The sequence below is a fragment of the Pipra filicauda genome, unplaced genomic scaffold, assembly GCF_003945595.2.
Source record: "Pipra filicauda isolate LSUMZ 115617 unplaced genomic scaffold, ASM394559v2 scaffold121_size3267253_pilon, whole genome shotgun sequence".
Classification (NCBI taxonomy): domain Eukaryota; kingdom Metazoa; phylum Chordata; class Aves; order Passeriformes; family Pipridae; genus Pipra; species Pipra filicauda.
Window position 1 is genome coordinate 2,487,613 of NW_024103674.1, and position 16,627 is coordinate 2,504,239.

General features: G+C 47.8%; 1 protein-coding gene across 8 annotated transcripts in view; it reads left to right on the forward strand.

Annotated features, from left to right (window-relative positions):
- Positions 1–7,550: 7,550 nt before the first annotated feature.
- PRRC2B (proline rich coiled-coil 2B) overlaps positions 7,551–16,627 on the forward strand; it is a 45,634-nt gene continuing 36,557 nt past the window's right edge. For 5 of the 8 annotated variants that reach the window (XM_027739286.2, XM_027739294.2, XM_027739290.2 and 2 more), the window contains exon 1: positions 7,551–7,689. The gene's annotated coding sequence lies outside the window, so the exon portion shown is untranslated. Of the gene's footprint in view, positions 7,738–16,627 lie in introns of all 8 variants that reach the window. The other 3 variants (XM_027739287.2, XM_027739288.2, XM_027739289.2) reach the window with 3 other exon arrangements.

Genomic DNA, 16,627 nt, shown 5'->3' on the forward strand with positions numbered 1-16,627 from the left:
GCGAGCCCACCCTGGGCTGTTCCCCCGGCACAGCCCTTTTGCTCCCCGGGGGAAGATGCGGGGACGGGACTGGCTCCTGCCGGGGTGGGGACGAACCTCGCAGCCCCCCGGGCACCGGGGTACCCCGTAGCCGGGACTTGGGAGGCTGTGGGGGAGCGGGGCTCGCCCGGCGGCGGCTCCAGGCTGGGTTTGTCGCTCCATCTAGTGGGGACGCGGCGGGATGTCGCCGCCGCTCGGGATCGCGGCCCCGGGGGGGCGGCCCGGAGCAGCCCCCGGGATGGAGATGCCCCGGGTCTTGCGACCCCCGCGTGTCCCGGGAGCTGTGCCCTGTGCCCTCATCCCGTGAGAAGCTCCACCTCGAGCTGTGAGGCTGTTCCCGAAGGGCCCCCGGCAGGACACAGGGATGGAGGGGCCCGAGGTGGATGGAGCACTGGAGCAAACGCTGTGTTTTCCTGAGCAGAGGTAGTTAGCACCCACTGAAATATTTAGGGATTGTGTTAATAATTAAAGAGGAGACTGAACTCAAAAGGAACTTGGTGTGATCTCGTGAGACGGAAGGGACAAATCTAGTTATGAGGAAAAAACACTTACTAAGGAGTAGCATTATTTCATTAGTTCCCCCCAAAAAAGGGAATATGGCAGCTCTGGAGATGTTCCAAATAACAGCCTTAGTCTGGGGGCTCTGGAAGTGAATCCTGCAGCCCCTGTTAATTGCAGTTGCCATTCCTGCTCTGCAGTGTGCAGGATTCACACACTGGCTGAGCTGTGATCATCCCATCCCTGATCAGAGCCACGCTCTGCAGGGACAGTGAGAGCTGGCTTGCTTACAGCAGGGGTTGCAGTTCTACCAAAATCACTTCTTCTCATCAGCTTCATTGCACTCAGAAGCAGCTGATAGTTCTCTTTAGCAGGGTGAAGCAAGATATTTTTGAACTGTGAAACAACAGCTGTCTCACAACACAGGGAAGGAAGGAATCGGATGGTTGTGGTCAAAGGTTGGAACTGTGAACCCAAACGTGTCTGTGAACTCACATTCCGCCCACAACTATGGTCGTTATGAGGGCCTCAAGATAGGAAACAAAACTGTGTTAGTTTAAATCTGGACTGAATTTTCAACATTGCAAAATCACTTACTTTAAGGTACCTTCAATAAATTTGGGAGAAGTGTGAATTTGCTTATCCTTGTTTTCCATTTTTGGGGAGGATCTCCCTTTGTCAGAACAGGTCTTGTGACTAACTGCAGCCTCAAATATTTGACTGAGCTTGTCCCCAAAGTTTACTGCAGTTTTCATGAATGTACTAGAGGGAATGAAATGGCATTTTAAAGAGAAAGTGGGGTTTGTTGCTAAAATATCCAGATCAGCTCTGCAGAGGTTTGTCTCTAATGTTGTTTGGGATAATTGCTGATCTTCAGATTTAGAGTGAAAGAAGCTTGATATATTTGTATAATCCAGTGATCTACCTATGAATTGTCATAAGAGTCAGACAGGTTGACTTGACACAGGAATGTTTTGCCTTTCTCAGAAATATTCCTTGGGTTTTGAGATACACCTTCTAGGACCCTACACCAAATAACTGGATGCCTTTTTTTGTCTAGGGTTTTTTTCCCAAACTCTTTGAAAACTGTGGGCTTTGATAGAGCAAAAAGAGGTGCTAACTGAAAAAAGCAGGTGCTTCTAGAAGTGCTGTTCTGTGTGTTCTGGAAATGAGTGTTGCATTGAAAAAAACAGGTCTCTGCCCAACAAAACTTTAGTACTTGCACCTCCATCTTCCTGTTTTTTCCTATTTTTTCAATGTGTTGAAAACTCAGCATGTCACCAACAGTCTTTGGAGTCTTTTGAAGAACACAAGGTGGCACATTGTGAGAAAGATGTGTGGTGTTTCTTGACTTTTTGCTTGAACCTTTTGCTATTTAAGCACTAAGGCTGTGTGAGGGCTTCCAAGTGGATGTAGTAAGAAAGGCTGGGCTTTAAAAGCTGCCCAAAGAACAGCCTTGCTAGTTTCTGAACAGCACAGCCAAAGGAAAAATCATAGGATGAGCCGAAGCAGTAGACTTGTTTTGCAGTTATGCACAAGGAAAAACTGAAGTCATGGCTGATGAAGTGCCTCCAAAATACTTGCAATATCAGACAACTGGTATTTGGTTCTTGTTGCAAGCAAAGCTCAGTGCTCAAGCCAGCTGAAAGCAATTCGCTTCTCACTGGAAGAATAGTTTCTTCCTTTTAATCAGCCCTGGTTTAAATGATTTCTTTTTTTAGTGCCTTAAATAGGCATTTTGGTTTGTTGTTCAGGCAGCCAGCATTTGCTCATGAAGAATGGAGTGGGTCTGCAGCCTTTAAAAGGACAAACAATAGCCTGGCAAACAAACACTTCTATGGCATCTCATTTTCATACAGAGCTTGCAAATCCCATGGGCTGCAAAGGAATAAGGAAAAGGAACGGCCTCTACCTGATCCAGTAGCTAGAAGCAGCAATAAGTAACTACTTGAATCTGCTCTCACCTGTGCAATTGGGCAGAAAGGGTTAAAAAAGGCAAATAAGACCATAACTGGGGGTACCCAGTCTCCTACAGTAGGAACTGGAGTCAATGGCTTTGTCCTGCCTGAATGGTGAGATTTGGTGGAGAGTGAGAATGGGATCATCAGAACAAAAGCACTTCTTTTCACACCCACCTGTAAGGTAAATCTTCATACAAACAATGGTTCAGCCATCTCTAGGCCAGAGATAGGCTGGATATCCTGTGAATGGGTCAGCTATTCAAGAGATGCTGGGGGGAGGAATCTATGAGACTCTACAAACTGACTCTGAAAGCAGAGCCCTCATAATTGTGTCACAACACACCAGATACTTAAAACAGATACACAGAGGGGCCATGCCATGAGTTAGTGTGAGTTAGAGTGAGTGTAGGGTTGCAGTTTTTGCTTTCCCTGATCACAATTAACTCAGTTTGGAGTAAAGGACAAGATTCCTGGGTTTTCTAACTCCTTTTTCCATTCCCAGTATTTTGTACTCTCTTTCAGCTTAGAGAGGTGAGAGGCTCCAGCTTCCTCTCTCATCACAATATCTTTCTATTCTTCTTAAGAAACAAGTTTATGGAAACATCTCTATTGGTATTAGATCCTAAATAAGAGGGGAAAAATAAGTCTTTTATATTTCAGACCCAATGTCCCTTTACTGTGTTTGAGGTCTGGCTTTCAAAGCATTTCCTTATATTTGGATAACACAGCCTCATACATGGGATTACAGAGAACTGCCAGAGCTACTCATGTCTTCTCTCCCACCTCTCAAATATGACAGCTCAACTCGATTGATGTTCTTGCTGACTGGGTTTTGGGTCCTAAGGCCCTGTTCACTTAGTTGGAGGCTTGAATTTCCCTGTAGCTGGCTCAGATGAGCTAATGAAGTCAGCGCAGGCATGAGGCATTCTTGATTTAGACACAACTGAATTTGAAATGATTTTCACGCTTCAGGGCATAAACCAGCTCCTACCTCATGGGATTAGAAAACATATTCTCCTGTGAACAGGTTATTCCACAACTGGCCATTGCATGTTTCTTCTGCAGCAGCTGATGTTGGTTGTTGTCTGAGGCAGATGGAAAGCTGGAAGGATTGTGACCCGACCTGGTAAGGTAAATGTGTGCGGGTAAATGGGGAACAGAGCAGGGTTACTTTGCTTTCTCCAGAGGGTTTGTGGAGTTTTGTGAATGACTGTGAGGGCAGTAAGGCCCTGTCCTGTGTTGCAGGCTGCCTTTTACAGCTGAGCAGAGTGATAGCAAAATGGCACCGGAGCATTTAGGCTGTAAATCACCCTGTGTCATGCAAGGCATGGGCAGGGACCAATGGATTCAGAGCAAATTTTTGTAGAAGCTGTAGCATGTAATAGAAATTCTATTATTTCTAGGAGACCTTGTACCACAAGACATTTCTGTAGATGCTGTAAGCCCTCTGCAATGGGTGTTTTCTATTTCACAGGATTTTTCACTAGTGGAAGGAACACAGCAGGATTTGTGCTCTCACTTGTAATTAGTCCTGGGAAGAGGAAGCAGGACTCTTCCTTAGTTTGACTCTCTTGTCCAGGAATAATTTTCCAAGATCTCTGGAGCAGGTCAAAAATCAGAATGGGTGAGCAGTCCTTCCAAAATAGATCCTGCATAGAGCTGTGCACTGAACTTCATTCAGCTGAAAACTGTTCTTTAGTCTCTGCACAAATCTCTCCTCGCTATTGACACTCTTCCCTTGCACTCTGTTGTGGGTCTAATCCCACCAGCTTTCATCTTACACCAGTGATTTTGGTTTATAGACAGGGAGGTGAAAGACAGTGCAGGTCTTTTGAAGAGCAGCACAGAAATTTCTCACCTTATGCCAAGATCTGATAGTGTCCCCATGGACCAAAATGCAGTGGACCAGGATGTAGAGGAGCCACACTCTCGCCTATGTCCTCTCACTGTTCAGGTCATGCCCAGCTTTAAACAGGGAGAGGCAGGGAAGCCTCAGTTCTGTCCTGAGCCAGGAGACTTGCAGAGCTCCATAATTTGCCCCTGGTACACTGCTGGGCACAGGTGGAAAAGCCAGGAGCTCGTGGGGACTGCAGTGTACACACCTGGTAATGAATGTACAATCGTCTGTCATTTGTTTACTTCGGCCTTTTGATCTCCACAACAGGTTGCATTAATTTTTTCTTTAATTGGCGTGTCTATTCCCTTGGCCCTGGATTGTTGCCTTGGAGATGCACAGGAGACCTTTGGAGAACTGCTTATTACAGCAGCAGGTGTGCACAACGCTGACCTGGACAAACCTGTGTGAGTCACCCGCTGATGGCGGGGTTGTAGGTGGCTGTGTGAGTCACTGAAAGTGAGGGGATCCCACATTCCTGACCTCCCCAAGGGCAGTGTTAATGCCTTTGGGCGCTTGATGTTAAACAGAAAGCACAGAACAAGATGGTTCGCTCTCCCCTTCTACCCACCTGGTCCTGCAGAGCGAGGTGGCTGGATGAGAAAAGCAGGAGTCCAAACTAAAGGCACCCTTCAGAAGTGTGGCTGACCTCTAACTGCTCTCATGGAGGATAATGAGGTTTGTATGGGCAGGAAGCAAGTGTAGAAGAGCTATTTGTGTGTACTTGTCTGACTGATGAAGGAAGAAAAACTAAACGCACCAGACTAATGAGTGCCCAGTGAGTTGGGAGAGCGGGAGTTTGGTAACGTCGGGAAGGAGGGTGGGCTCCTATAAGGAAAGAAATGCAGAGCACTGGCCTCCTGTCCCTAGTCAAAAAAAAGACACTGCTGGAAAGATGAGATGAGACACCAAAGGGGCAGGAGTAGTGTAATGCTTTGATATCTAGAAAGGGAGAGGATCTGACAACCAGATGATGGTTTTCAGCAGCGCTGGTGCATCTCTTGGTAGCTCAGTGCCTGGCAACTTCAATAGCAGCGCAGATCAACTGTAGGAACACCACATATGGTCCCAAAAGCTGTTCATGCATTTCCTCCCTCTGCCTTACTCTTGATGACTGTTTGAGATTAGACACATTTCTCATGAGCAGTGATCCAGGTGCCGGGCCTTACACTGTTCTTGTAACCTGGAGAGAGGTGGGAATTTTTCTACCTGCAGCATTTCCTACACCAGGGAAATGTGCTGCAAAATCCCTCTAAAGCCACCTTCCCTTCGTGGGCAAGGACATGGGGTGACAGCACATGACTGGTGACCCATGAATAAGGTAATGAGTGCATTTACATGAGGCCAGCAGTTGCCCAGGTGCTTGTCTCATATATATTATACACACACTCACATATATAAATATATATGTGTGTGTGCACCATTTTTGTGAACTGTTGGACAGTCCCTAAGAAATAAATACTGTGTACCTGCGTTTTGTCTGGCCTTTTGTCACCAAATGTCACACTGACAGACACCTGTGTGTGTGTTACAGGACAGGGAAGGAGAATTAAAGGGAGGCTGCTCTGTCCTTGTGTCCAAGGAGACCACATCTTCCAAGCTATAAAAGATTCCCTGGGCAGAGGAACTGCACTTTGCAGCAACTTTTACAACACTGTCTTTAGTGCCAATTTCTTGCCAGCACTGCTGCTCCCATTGTGTTGACCTGAAGCTCCTTTCATCTGGAGCAGGGACTGTATTTGCCTGTGAGGCTACTGGTATTTTATGGCTCTGTGGAGTGTCTCGGAAGAGGAGTGATTGCCTTGCTCTACTACATTAATTTCCATCATCTTTAATGACAGAACAAATTAAAAGATATTTCTGGACTGAAGTCCTTCCAAGGGGCAGCTCTTCCTTTGAACCTGCTGCCCATGAAACCAGGGGAGAACACCAGGCAGCCTTTGCTGGAGTTTTCTGGTCCCACTCAGGCTGTTGTCACCCAATGTCCCTGACATCACCCCATGGCTCTCACTGGGGTCACCAAAACATGAGGGAAAAGGCTCTGGTACCCCTCTGGAGACAGCCCCAGGTGCCTCAAGCTGGGGTGGTTGTAGGGACTACATATAACTATATATATAACACCTATAAAAACTATAGGCTTATATGTCGTTATGGAAACCCCGACAGTGATGATCTCAGGGTCTCCTCCAGCACTGTGGAGCCTGAGCAAGGTGGCTGTTGGGTGGAATGTCTCCATTGAGGAGATTCCACACCCTCTCTGGGCAACCTGTTCCTGAGCACAGTCACTGCACAGTCAAGAAGTTCTTCCTTGTGTTCAGGTGGAGCTTCCCAGGCATCGGTTTCTGCCCATTGCCTCATGGCCATGTGGTTGGCACCACAAAGCAGAGCCTGGCTCCATCTTCCTAGCACCCCCATTGAGATGTTTATACACATTAATGTAGTCTTTTCTTGAGGCTGAACAGCCCCAGCTCCCTCAGCCTTTCCTCATATGAGAGATGCTCCAGTCCTGCAGTCATCCTTGATGTCCTCTGCTGGCCCTGCTCCAGGAGCTCCGTGTCTCACAGAAGGGAGCTCACAGAGTCATTAGTGTTGGAAGGGACCTCTGGAGATGATCTGGTCCAACCTTCCTGCCCATGCAGGGTCACCTGCAGCAGGTGACACAGGAATACGTCCAGGTGAATATCTCCGGAGAAGGAGACTCCACGCCCTCCCTGGGCAGCCTGTTCCAGTGCTCTGCCACCCTCAACATAAAGAAATTCTTTCTCGTATTGAAGTGAAAGTGAAAAAAACCCGTATCCCTGTGTTTTAGTTTATGGCCATTGCTCCTCATCCTTACGCCGGGCACTGCTGGAAAGAGTCCGGCACCATCCTCTGACACCCCTTTTTGAGATACTTATATGCACTAATGACTCTTCTCCAGACTAGCCAGGCCAGCTCCCTTAGAGAGATGCTCCAGACCCCTCGCCACCTTCACGCCCGCCGCTGTCCCGGCTCCTCGTCCCCCTCCGTCCCCTCGTCCCCGAGGGAGCTCCCGCTCCCTCCTCCTCCTCCCGCTCCATGTTGCGCCGCCCCTGCGGTGCCGGCGGGGCCCTGCAGGCGGCGCTGGTCGCGGGCCGGGCCGCGGGGAGGAGGAGGAGGAGAAGGAGGAGGAGGAGGAGGAGGAGGCAGCGAGTGCCCGGATCGGCCGCAGCCGCCGCCGCCGCCCCGCGCAATCCGCCGCCATCCGCCGCGCCCCGCGCCCATCGCCCCCCCGCACCCGGCTCCGCAGGCACCCCCGGCTCCCCGCCACCACCACAGGTGGGTATCGGGGGCCGGCGGCGGCGGCGGCCGCGGATATTCGGGGCGGTGAGTGGGGCCGGGGGGAGGGAGGGGAGAGGAGAAGAGAGGAGGGAGGGGAAGGGAGAGGGAAGGTGGGACGAGGCAGCGCTAAAATGGAGCCGGGGCCAGCGGCTGCGGCACCCCGCGGCCTGCTCGCCTCGGGCCGGCTGCGGGGGGACCCCCGCGGTTTGTGGCCGGGGTAGCCGCCCGTGGTTGTTGTGCGGGGCCTGCCCGGGCCCATCCCCGGCGGGATCCCCATCCTCGGGGCCCCTTGTCCGGGCTCCAGCCCCCCGGGCCGGGGGGGCCGCGCTGGCCGAGCCGCCCCCGCCCCGCTCAGCAGCCGGGCCGGGGGGTCCCCGCCGCAAAGGCGGGTTGTTTTTCTTGGTCGTCTGGAGTGTGACACAAAGATATTTTTGTCGCGCCGTGTGTGTGTGTCTCAGCAAAACAAGGGGGGGGGGGTGGCATCCAGAAGGCTCGGCCGGTTTGTTATTGTGCGGGAGCTACAAAAGGGCTGCTGAGGCCGAAATGCGGCTGGACCGGGAGGGGGGGGGAGCGAGGATGGAGTTTGTGCGCTGGGCCAGCTGGTTCGGTGGGTTTGAAAAGATGTTTTAGGGTTATTTTTTTTTTGTCCAGGAAGGAGTTTTTTCATCTCTGTGTGGGAGCAGCTGTGCCCCCCTAATGCGGGTCCCGGGACTCGTGCTGAGCATCTTCACGGGGGGGTGGTTTTAGTCGTGTTGGTTGTGACAAAAACCCCCTGATCTCCCAAGTCGGAGCTGCCGAAAGCGGTTTGAATGAGCTGGGAGTTATGGGGTGTGTAAGGAAAGTTGTTTTGTTTTGTTTCAGTCTTCTGAACGTGCAAAGGGTGAGATACTCACTTGAGTATCATGAAATGTTTCTATATTGATGTTCATGGTGTTTGGGGTGATAAGGTAAAATAAACATAGATGTTCAGGACTTCGGTAATTTTGTTTCTTTCTAGGAACAGGTATAAAGTATAAGCACATTGCAGTGTCTACATCCTCTGCTTAGGGGGAAGACATCCCACCCCTTCCAGCACTGAATCCAGGTTAATAGAGGAAGTTTTGTTTGGCTTAAGCCTCGTCTTGAAAAGATGCAAGTGAGGCCTCCACTGGAATGGGCCCTTCCATGGTGTATAAAGAGCTGGTCCCTGCCTTGAGCCCGAGTTTGGAGAATCAGCTTCTGATGAGGAGGTTTTTCAGATATAAACTGGCAGACATACCTGCCTTTTCCATGTTCAGTTGCCACTGGGGTAGTTAAACCCCAGCGTCCTAAAACCTAGTCCTCTAGGGACTGAGGAGTAAAGTCACCTGGAAGAGGTAGGGAGGCCTAGACCATATCCTGAAAGTGGAATTTAGGGAGAGGATGGAAAGTGATGTTTTCAGGTTTTCTGACCGAAAAGATTAAATAGTTACCTGCCTTTTTGCCCTCTAAATGAAACATTGTAAATGAGCCTGGGTGTTATCAGGAGCTCATCAGGAGATTTTTGTGAGTTCATCATAGATGATGCTGCTTCTTTCAGGTGTCTGGCTTAAGAAGTTCTTAAGTTCTTTGTAGTTAACAGAGTATTTTGGGTGGTACGATAAACAAGACCTCTCCCATATGACCTCTTTGAAATGGTCTAGTGTTTTGCTTGTTACAGTTAAAAAGTTAAGATTAAAAATAATACTTGGACAAATCACAAATATTATGGGAGGTTGCTGCTTTGTTTCTGTTGGTTTTGGGTTTTTTAATTACACATTTCCTCAAGCCAGTGTGATTACATCTGCTGTTAGCTGTATTTTGATTTTGTGCTTAATTTGATACGTACCTTGAGTGCAAATTGATTCTTTTTTTTTGTTTGTCTGTTAGACTGGTCTGCTTTTCTGCACAGCCTGAGTAAACTAGATATCTATCACATGTTTGAGGCTGCTTTCAGCAGTTTTCACTGTTAAGAAGATATATTTTTACATGACTTGACAGATACCTTTCTTAAAAAAAAAGGTAAAGAAAGTAAACCGTGTGTTTGATACAGGTTTCCAAAGTTGTCATTATAAAGTGCCTTGGTGCCTTGTTTTTTTCTAAATTTGGAGAATTTTATTTTGGTCTTAGAGTGCATTTTTTTTAAATGAACTCTGAGCTTTTTTCTTTTATTTTTCTGTGTGTGCATGAGAGCTTAAAAGGGCAACTCAGCCAACTGGCTGAAAGAGGAAAAGTAAGTAAATGCTCCATACAAGTGCTGGAAAGGAGATGCAGGGCTTAAAAGTATTTTTGTTTCAATAAATACGAGTGATGTTCCCAAATATTTTTTTAATTAAAATTATTTTGCTTTATAGTGACCTTTTAATAAAACTTTGTGTAAAACCTAACTTCAAAGGCTAATTTATTGGAACAGCCTCCTGAAGGTAGGGGTGGCATTAGAGTCTGTGTTTGTCTAACAGAGCTGGTACCTGAGTGATGGTGTAAAGACAGACAACCCTCAGTGTGTGTGGCAGGGATGGTTCCAGAGCACCTGATGGTTGTACCACACCTTTCTTGTCCTGCTGGGATCACACCTGAGGTGTGGCTGGGGAAAACAAGGACCCTGGTGCTGCTCTGGTTTGCCTGAGCTGTACAGTGCAGCCTGTTGGATGATCCATTACAGAATTACCTGCCCGTTCAAGATTCAAGTGTTGGTTGTTCAAGGCCTTCATTGTGCTCACCTGACTAATTGGAAGTATTTGTGGGTGAGCTGGGCTAACTTTTAAGTGCTGCTGCACTGAAAATAATAGTAAGCCTTTTTAATTATTTATTTTTTTCTTTTATGATAGTCTACAAAGAAATTGTGCTATAGAGGCATTTCCACTTCTAATGGTGTTTGTTTTTTCTTCTTGTTGGGAAAATAGAAGCAAAATGAACAGGAGAAACTTAGTGATACAGAATGGTGACTTCAGGGGAGGGAGGGAGAGGGTTTATTCCAAGGGCTGAACTTCTCTGGTCATCCGTGTTCCTCATTACTACATTCCTCATTTATTCTGCAACTTGGCACTGAGCTGTTTTCTCAGTATCAGGCCTTGCTCTTAAGCTGATCATGCCTTGTAAGTGGGTTTTGTTTTTCATGTGGCACTGACTCATTCTTCTAAGAGGTCGATAATTTCACAGCTCCTTATCACTGGTTTGTCATTTGAAACAGAAGAAATACAACTGTGGGTCTCTCAGGTATCAGACAATGAGGTGAGAGCACAGAGACCAGGTAAAGGCTGGGCAGCTGCAACTCTCCATTGCAGAGCTAGTGACTTTGTTATCAAAGTCATGAGAGTGCTCTTGGAAAGCACCTTCTGAAGGGGGTTTTGCACACTTTTGGGTTGGTTAAAGAGTTGGTCTTTCCCACATGAAGATAAAATAAGGCAGGAGATGATATTATAATATTCAGCCTCACTGAAATGTAGCTTTGGCTCATGTTCTGTTACTAACTTGTACTAGAATTTAGGATGTTCTCTGCATACACATTTGCTTCCTGCGCAGAAGTAACAGAGGCTGGAGCTTCTGAGGTGTTTATTTTGGAGCAAAGCTGTTCAGATGTGTATGGCTGTAAATCCTGACCTGTTTTTTTGTCTGGGAGCGTTTGGACCACAACTGAAGTGGACTGGAGGCTGCTCTAGTAGCCCTGGTTTGTTTTGTATTTACCTGTGGCATTGGTTGGTTGTGAAGCTGCTTGACTTGCAGTGCTGTGGGGTCTGTGGGGACAGGAGGTGCTTCTGAGATTTTATAAGGTGTATATGCAGTTCTGCAGTTGTTGCACCCAAATTCAGTGTCTGTGTTTTGGTTCTGAACTCTTGAATTTTTCAGGAAAGTTTTGATAAGCTGGAAGGGGCGAGAGAGCTCACTGTTACACCTTTAAGAGACTAGAGGTATGAATTTGGGGAGAACTGATGAAAACAATTGAACCTTGAGTGAAAGGGAAGAGGTAATGGCCAGGTTTGAAATGTGCAAACGTGGTGGAGGAGGTGAAGGTGAGCTTGGTGTAAATGTGAAGAAATACAGGAAAAATAACCAGGAAGAAAGCAAAGACTTCCTAACAGCCCCCCAGGATCTGGCCAAGAGGACCACTCTGTTGGGCTGTAGTACTTCAGATGTCTGCCAGGCTTCCATTAGTTGTTGGGAGCAGCCTCAGCAGCCTTTAGATTTCAGGTGGGTGGCACTTAAGAGGAGTAAACTACCTAGTATTTGTGGAGTTAGCACCCTTAAGGAAGAGATTTGGTGGAGGAACCCTTCCTGGGTAGCCATTGAGACATTTAGGCAGGAGTTGTAGTGATGGTGCTCCAAGCACTGAATACAGACAGATATGAAGAGCTTGCATTGGGACTTTGCCTCCCCCAGGCACTTCTTGTGTGGGAATATAGCCTTTTGGTTGTTTTTTTTTTTTTTGCAAGAGTTCTGCTGTGGGGTAAGTTCTTCAGCTCTTCCTACCTGTATGTGGGCTGGGAGGTTGTACAGAAGCCTTGAGTGATCTTGTTCAGCATTGGGAGTGGGCTGTGAAGCAGGCAGGGGAGTAGGGACATGTTCAAGAGATGTTTCTTCGTGGCTACAATAGTATGAAGTATGGTTTTATCTTTTATTGAAATAACCAAAGAATCGAGTTCCCACCTAGCAATTGAAGCTTCAAGAGCTGTCATTCAGAAACGGATTCATGAGATCTTGAGTGTTGGTATGGTGTTGGTGTTCTGCATCAACAACACTAGAGCAAAGTGTTGCCTCTAGTGAGGCCTGTGATCCTGTTGCAGCAAAAGCAGTGGATGGGATGGCTCATTTAGGAGGTGTTTGCAGCATTCCCCATCCCAGCATGCAGAGACCTGCTCCTCCAGAACTCTTCTGGAGCAGGGCTTCATGCTGCTGCTGGCCCCACAGCATCAGGAAGGCAGGCAGTGTGATTCAGAGCGTGGTTTTCAACCCCAGAAAGTAGGAGATGAAGGCTCTATTTCTTGCTCTGCTGCTTAGCAGAGCTGCAGAGTTCTGTGGTGTCGTTTTCCTATCTGGAAGCTGAAGTGATGACGCTTACACACCTTGTCAGTTATGCACTGCAAATATCTATGTAAATTAAAGCATCTGTGAAATGTTTTCACTTCCTGTCTGGCTCGGGGTAGTCCAGATGTCCTGGGCATAGCCCGGGTTACTGAGCTCTCCAGAAGAGCTAAAGCTTCCTAAAGATGTGTAAAGCTCCTTTCTTAGGAGGACTGAATCACACTGCTGTAAGGTGCTTTCCTACTGCTTTGTCCCTCTGTCCCTTTCCCATCAGATTCCTGTTAGCATCCTTGGCATTCATTTGTGGTGCAAATGGCTTCTATGAATAGGCTTCCTGCAAGGAGAATTGCTGTGCAATGCTGCATTACCCTGATGCTGTTAAAATTGGGGAACCCGGAGGAAGGCTTGCTTGGAAGCTTCAGTATCTGCAGTGTTTATGAACTGCAGGCTTGTCTGGACTGCTTGACATCTTATTAATGGTTTGAACCGGCTGCCTCGGTCCTGATGGCTGTGGGAATTGGGAGAAATCTGATAGAGAAAGAGCTATTCAGCTCTTGCCAGGGCAGCTTTGTACCCTGCAGCGAGTACCTGCCAGAGGAGCTCCCAGCAGTGCCCTGGGGAGGAACAGGACTGGAGGGATCTGCTCAGCAGGGGTGTACAGGAACCTCTGCCTTGCCTGTGCAGTGAGGGATTGGCATTTACGACCTGCTGATGAATAGCACTGGCTTTTATCTCTTCATAAAGATAACCCTCTGTGCATAACCTGAGTGGGAGCTGAGGCCCTGAAGTCAGCAGGCAGCCTCAGAGTGCAGAGAGGTGACCAGAGCCCAGATTTGGTAGTGAGGCCCATCGGGCACAAGGTAAACATCCACCTCCCTGTTCCAGTGTGATGCTTCCTGAGACTGCAGAGAAAACAGAGCAGCTTACTCAACAGCTGATGGCATTTGTGTGGAAAGAACTGTATCTGTTCCTGAAAAAAGGACTGTTTAACCCAAAGCACTGCCAGCTTTGCTCTGATTTCATCTCTTGGAGCTGTGACATCTCTAATTTCCTCTCTGGTTGTTTGCTATAAAATTTATGTTCACTGCTGAGAGACAGAATAAATTGCTGAGCTTGGGACCAGGTGAAGGATTTGTGAAATGTTTGACAGAGAATTATTCTTCCAGTGGCCAGTTGTGGCCTTGGCTGTGTAGGGCTGTGTAGGGCTGTGTAGGGTGAGGTGTGTCTCATGGTTTGGAGGCTCAAGTTTGGGTTCTGGAGCTGGCAGCACACTGGTGTTTCACCTGTGCTACTCTTACTGTATCTCACCTGGGTTATGTGGGTATCATTGCTGTGATGACTTCTAAAAGTCTGTGTGGCAGAAGTGTCAGGGCTAAGGGAATTTCATGACCTTAATGTGCAGTTTGTGCTTTTGTGGGTGCCTTCTGCCCTCGTGGGCTCCTCTGAAGCAGTGGGCAGGATTGAGTGCACTTCTGTGCCAGTGGAAGAGGCTGTTCTGGATGTGGCAGGTGCTACTGCAGTGCATTCCTTCCTCGTTTGACTCATCTTTGCAACTTCTCCTTTGTGATCGAGAGCTACATTTTCTCTGAGGATCTTGGCATGGAGGTTTGGTGGCTGGGGTAGGGACCTGAGCTCTGAGACTTCTTACTGTCTGTGGTGTTAGTTAAGCAAACTGTTCCTCTGCCTTGGTTACCCAGGTAAAATAGGACTGATAGTACCAGCCCTGTTACCTACCCATCAGGAGATCCCTACCAGCTACTCACAGTCTGTTGCTCAGATACCTAAATGCCCAATTTACCTTACAGTTCAGCTGAATGTTGCCAGGAGCTTTCTGAACAAGTTTTGCCAACAGAGCATTATGCCAGGTATTCCTTTAGTATTTGGATTTAAACTGCTCACTTGTGATCAGCTTCCTTGCTCTGGCATTGAGGGAGCAGGATGTTGTATCTGTGTGTTCCCTCTGGACATTCACATCTCAGAGGAACTGGAGCAGGGCAGAGTGGAAGGCAGAATCACTTTGGAGGCTGTGGGTAGTGTGTTTTCAGCTCTGGGCCTTGCTTGTGGAAAAACCAGAACTAAAGTACAACTTAAGTACAAATCTTTAGATTTGCACTTGAATACGAGCCTTGTTGGGCAGGCAGTTCACAGAGATCATGAGGTTGCTTCCCTTTCCTCTTGTACCAGAGGGGTTGAGATATGGATCTTTTGAGGCCACAGATGGTTCTTGCTGAACTGAGCTGCACTGTCCTCCCTGGGTTTTGCCTCTGAAATGTGAAACGGCAAAGAAATAGGCTCCTTTTTTTCTGTTGTGTCTTGTTGCTGAAGTACCTGCCAGGAGGTCAGGAAGTCAGAGCCTGATGGTGCTGGGTCCTGCCTTGTTTAATGTCTTCATGGCCTGGGTGAGAGGGCAGGGAGTGTAATGTTGGTAGCTGGTGCCTGCAGGTTGTTCCACGAGATACCTTCCTGCTTCCCTGCAGCATTCAACTCTTGATTCTGAGGGATGATAAGAAAGCCCTGCAGCACTTCCTCTTGGATTGGAGATAAGGTTATACCTTCCTGACAAGCTGGCATGAGCGGGTCAGTTCCTCCTTTACAGCATGATGGGGCAGATGGATAGGAAACTGGCTCTGTTTCTCTGGAGGGCTGTTGTAGAGAGACACTCCTTTCAAGGAAAGGATTAACTGCACACCTTTGGTTTTCTGTTACTTGAAAAGGAGGGGGAGTTTCATGAGCACAGGATCTCACAAGTACTTTCTGTGGGCTGTGGACCAGCTTTCTGATGGGATTTTTTTTGCTCTGTGCCACAGTCTTGCATACTCAGGATGAACTATTTCTTTGTCTGCATCCTCAATTACTGGAGGTCAGGGCTCCTTTCCAGGGTGTGGCATTGTCTGTCCAGCCAGCACAGAAGGGACCACAGAACTTGTTAATGTTTTTGTGTAAATACAATTGAGCTATTCTCCAGACCCCAATCTACTTTATCTGTTTTACAGTAAGTTACAATTCCACCCTTTCTGGCTGCCTTTCTCTGCCTGCCTTCCCAGCACTGGAAAAGCTGTTCAGCAGAGAGGTAAAGCTTCTGTATTTTACAGGCCAGATCTGAGATTGCAAAGATGTGTTTTCTCTAGAGCTGTGCAGTGATTTAGTGACAGTAGTTGTGATTCCCAACCTGTTGGTCCATTTAGAAGAGAGGGCAGCAGGTGAGCTTGGTGAAGACAGAACTGAGAAAATGAGGTCGTGTTACAGGACATGCCCTTTCTGTCTCCCCTGTCATGTTTTATCTCTGCCTGTAGAGCCCCACAGTGCAGAGTTAATGATAGATCCACTGTCCAGAAGGCTCTGCCTCTCCTCTTCATGGTCCTGCTCTGTGCCTCAAATCCCAGGAAGCTTGGCATAGAGAGAGGTCTGATGATGGGGCTGGACAGCAGGCAAGCCTGGCAGACAACCTCCAACCTCCAGTACTACTTGGCTAACAACATATCTGTGCAGTAAATCATGGGAGATATGATCTTGTTCTCCCACTCCCTGTTTTTGCAGGAGACAGGGTTCATGGGAAATGCAGAGAGAAGGTGGAATTGTGCAGGATTAAAGGAACTGGTGCCATCAAATACATCTATTGAGCTTGTGAATCAGGAGCTTGGTGATGGGGTGTTTTATCTCTTCTCTGCACTGCAGACTCCTGACTTGCTTCTCCCTATCTGGCAGGATTTGGTGCCATTTTCTGACACCACATTTGGTGCTACATCCAGATCTTGGCAGGTCCTTTTTCAGGTGTACCAGCAAATCTTGGCAGCTCCCTCTGGAAATAATTCAATAGAATGACAGTGAGCAGTTTCTTGTGGCTTAGACTCTTGCTGCAGCCTCTGCCTGCTGCACAGCTCTTCTGATTGATCCTGTTGGCTTTGTACTTGTATGCTGA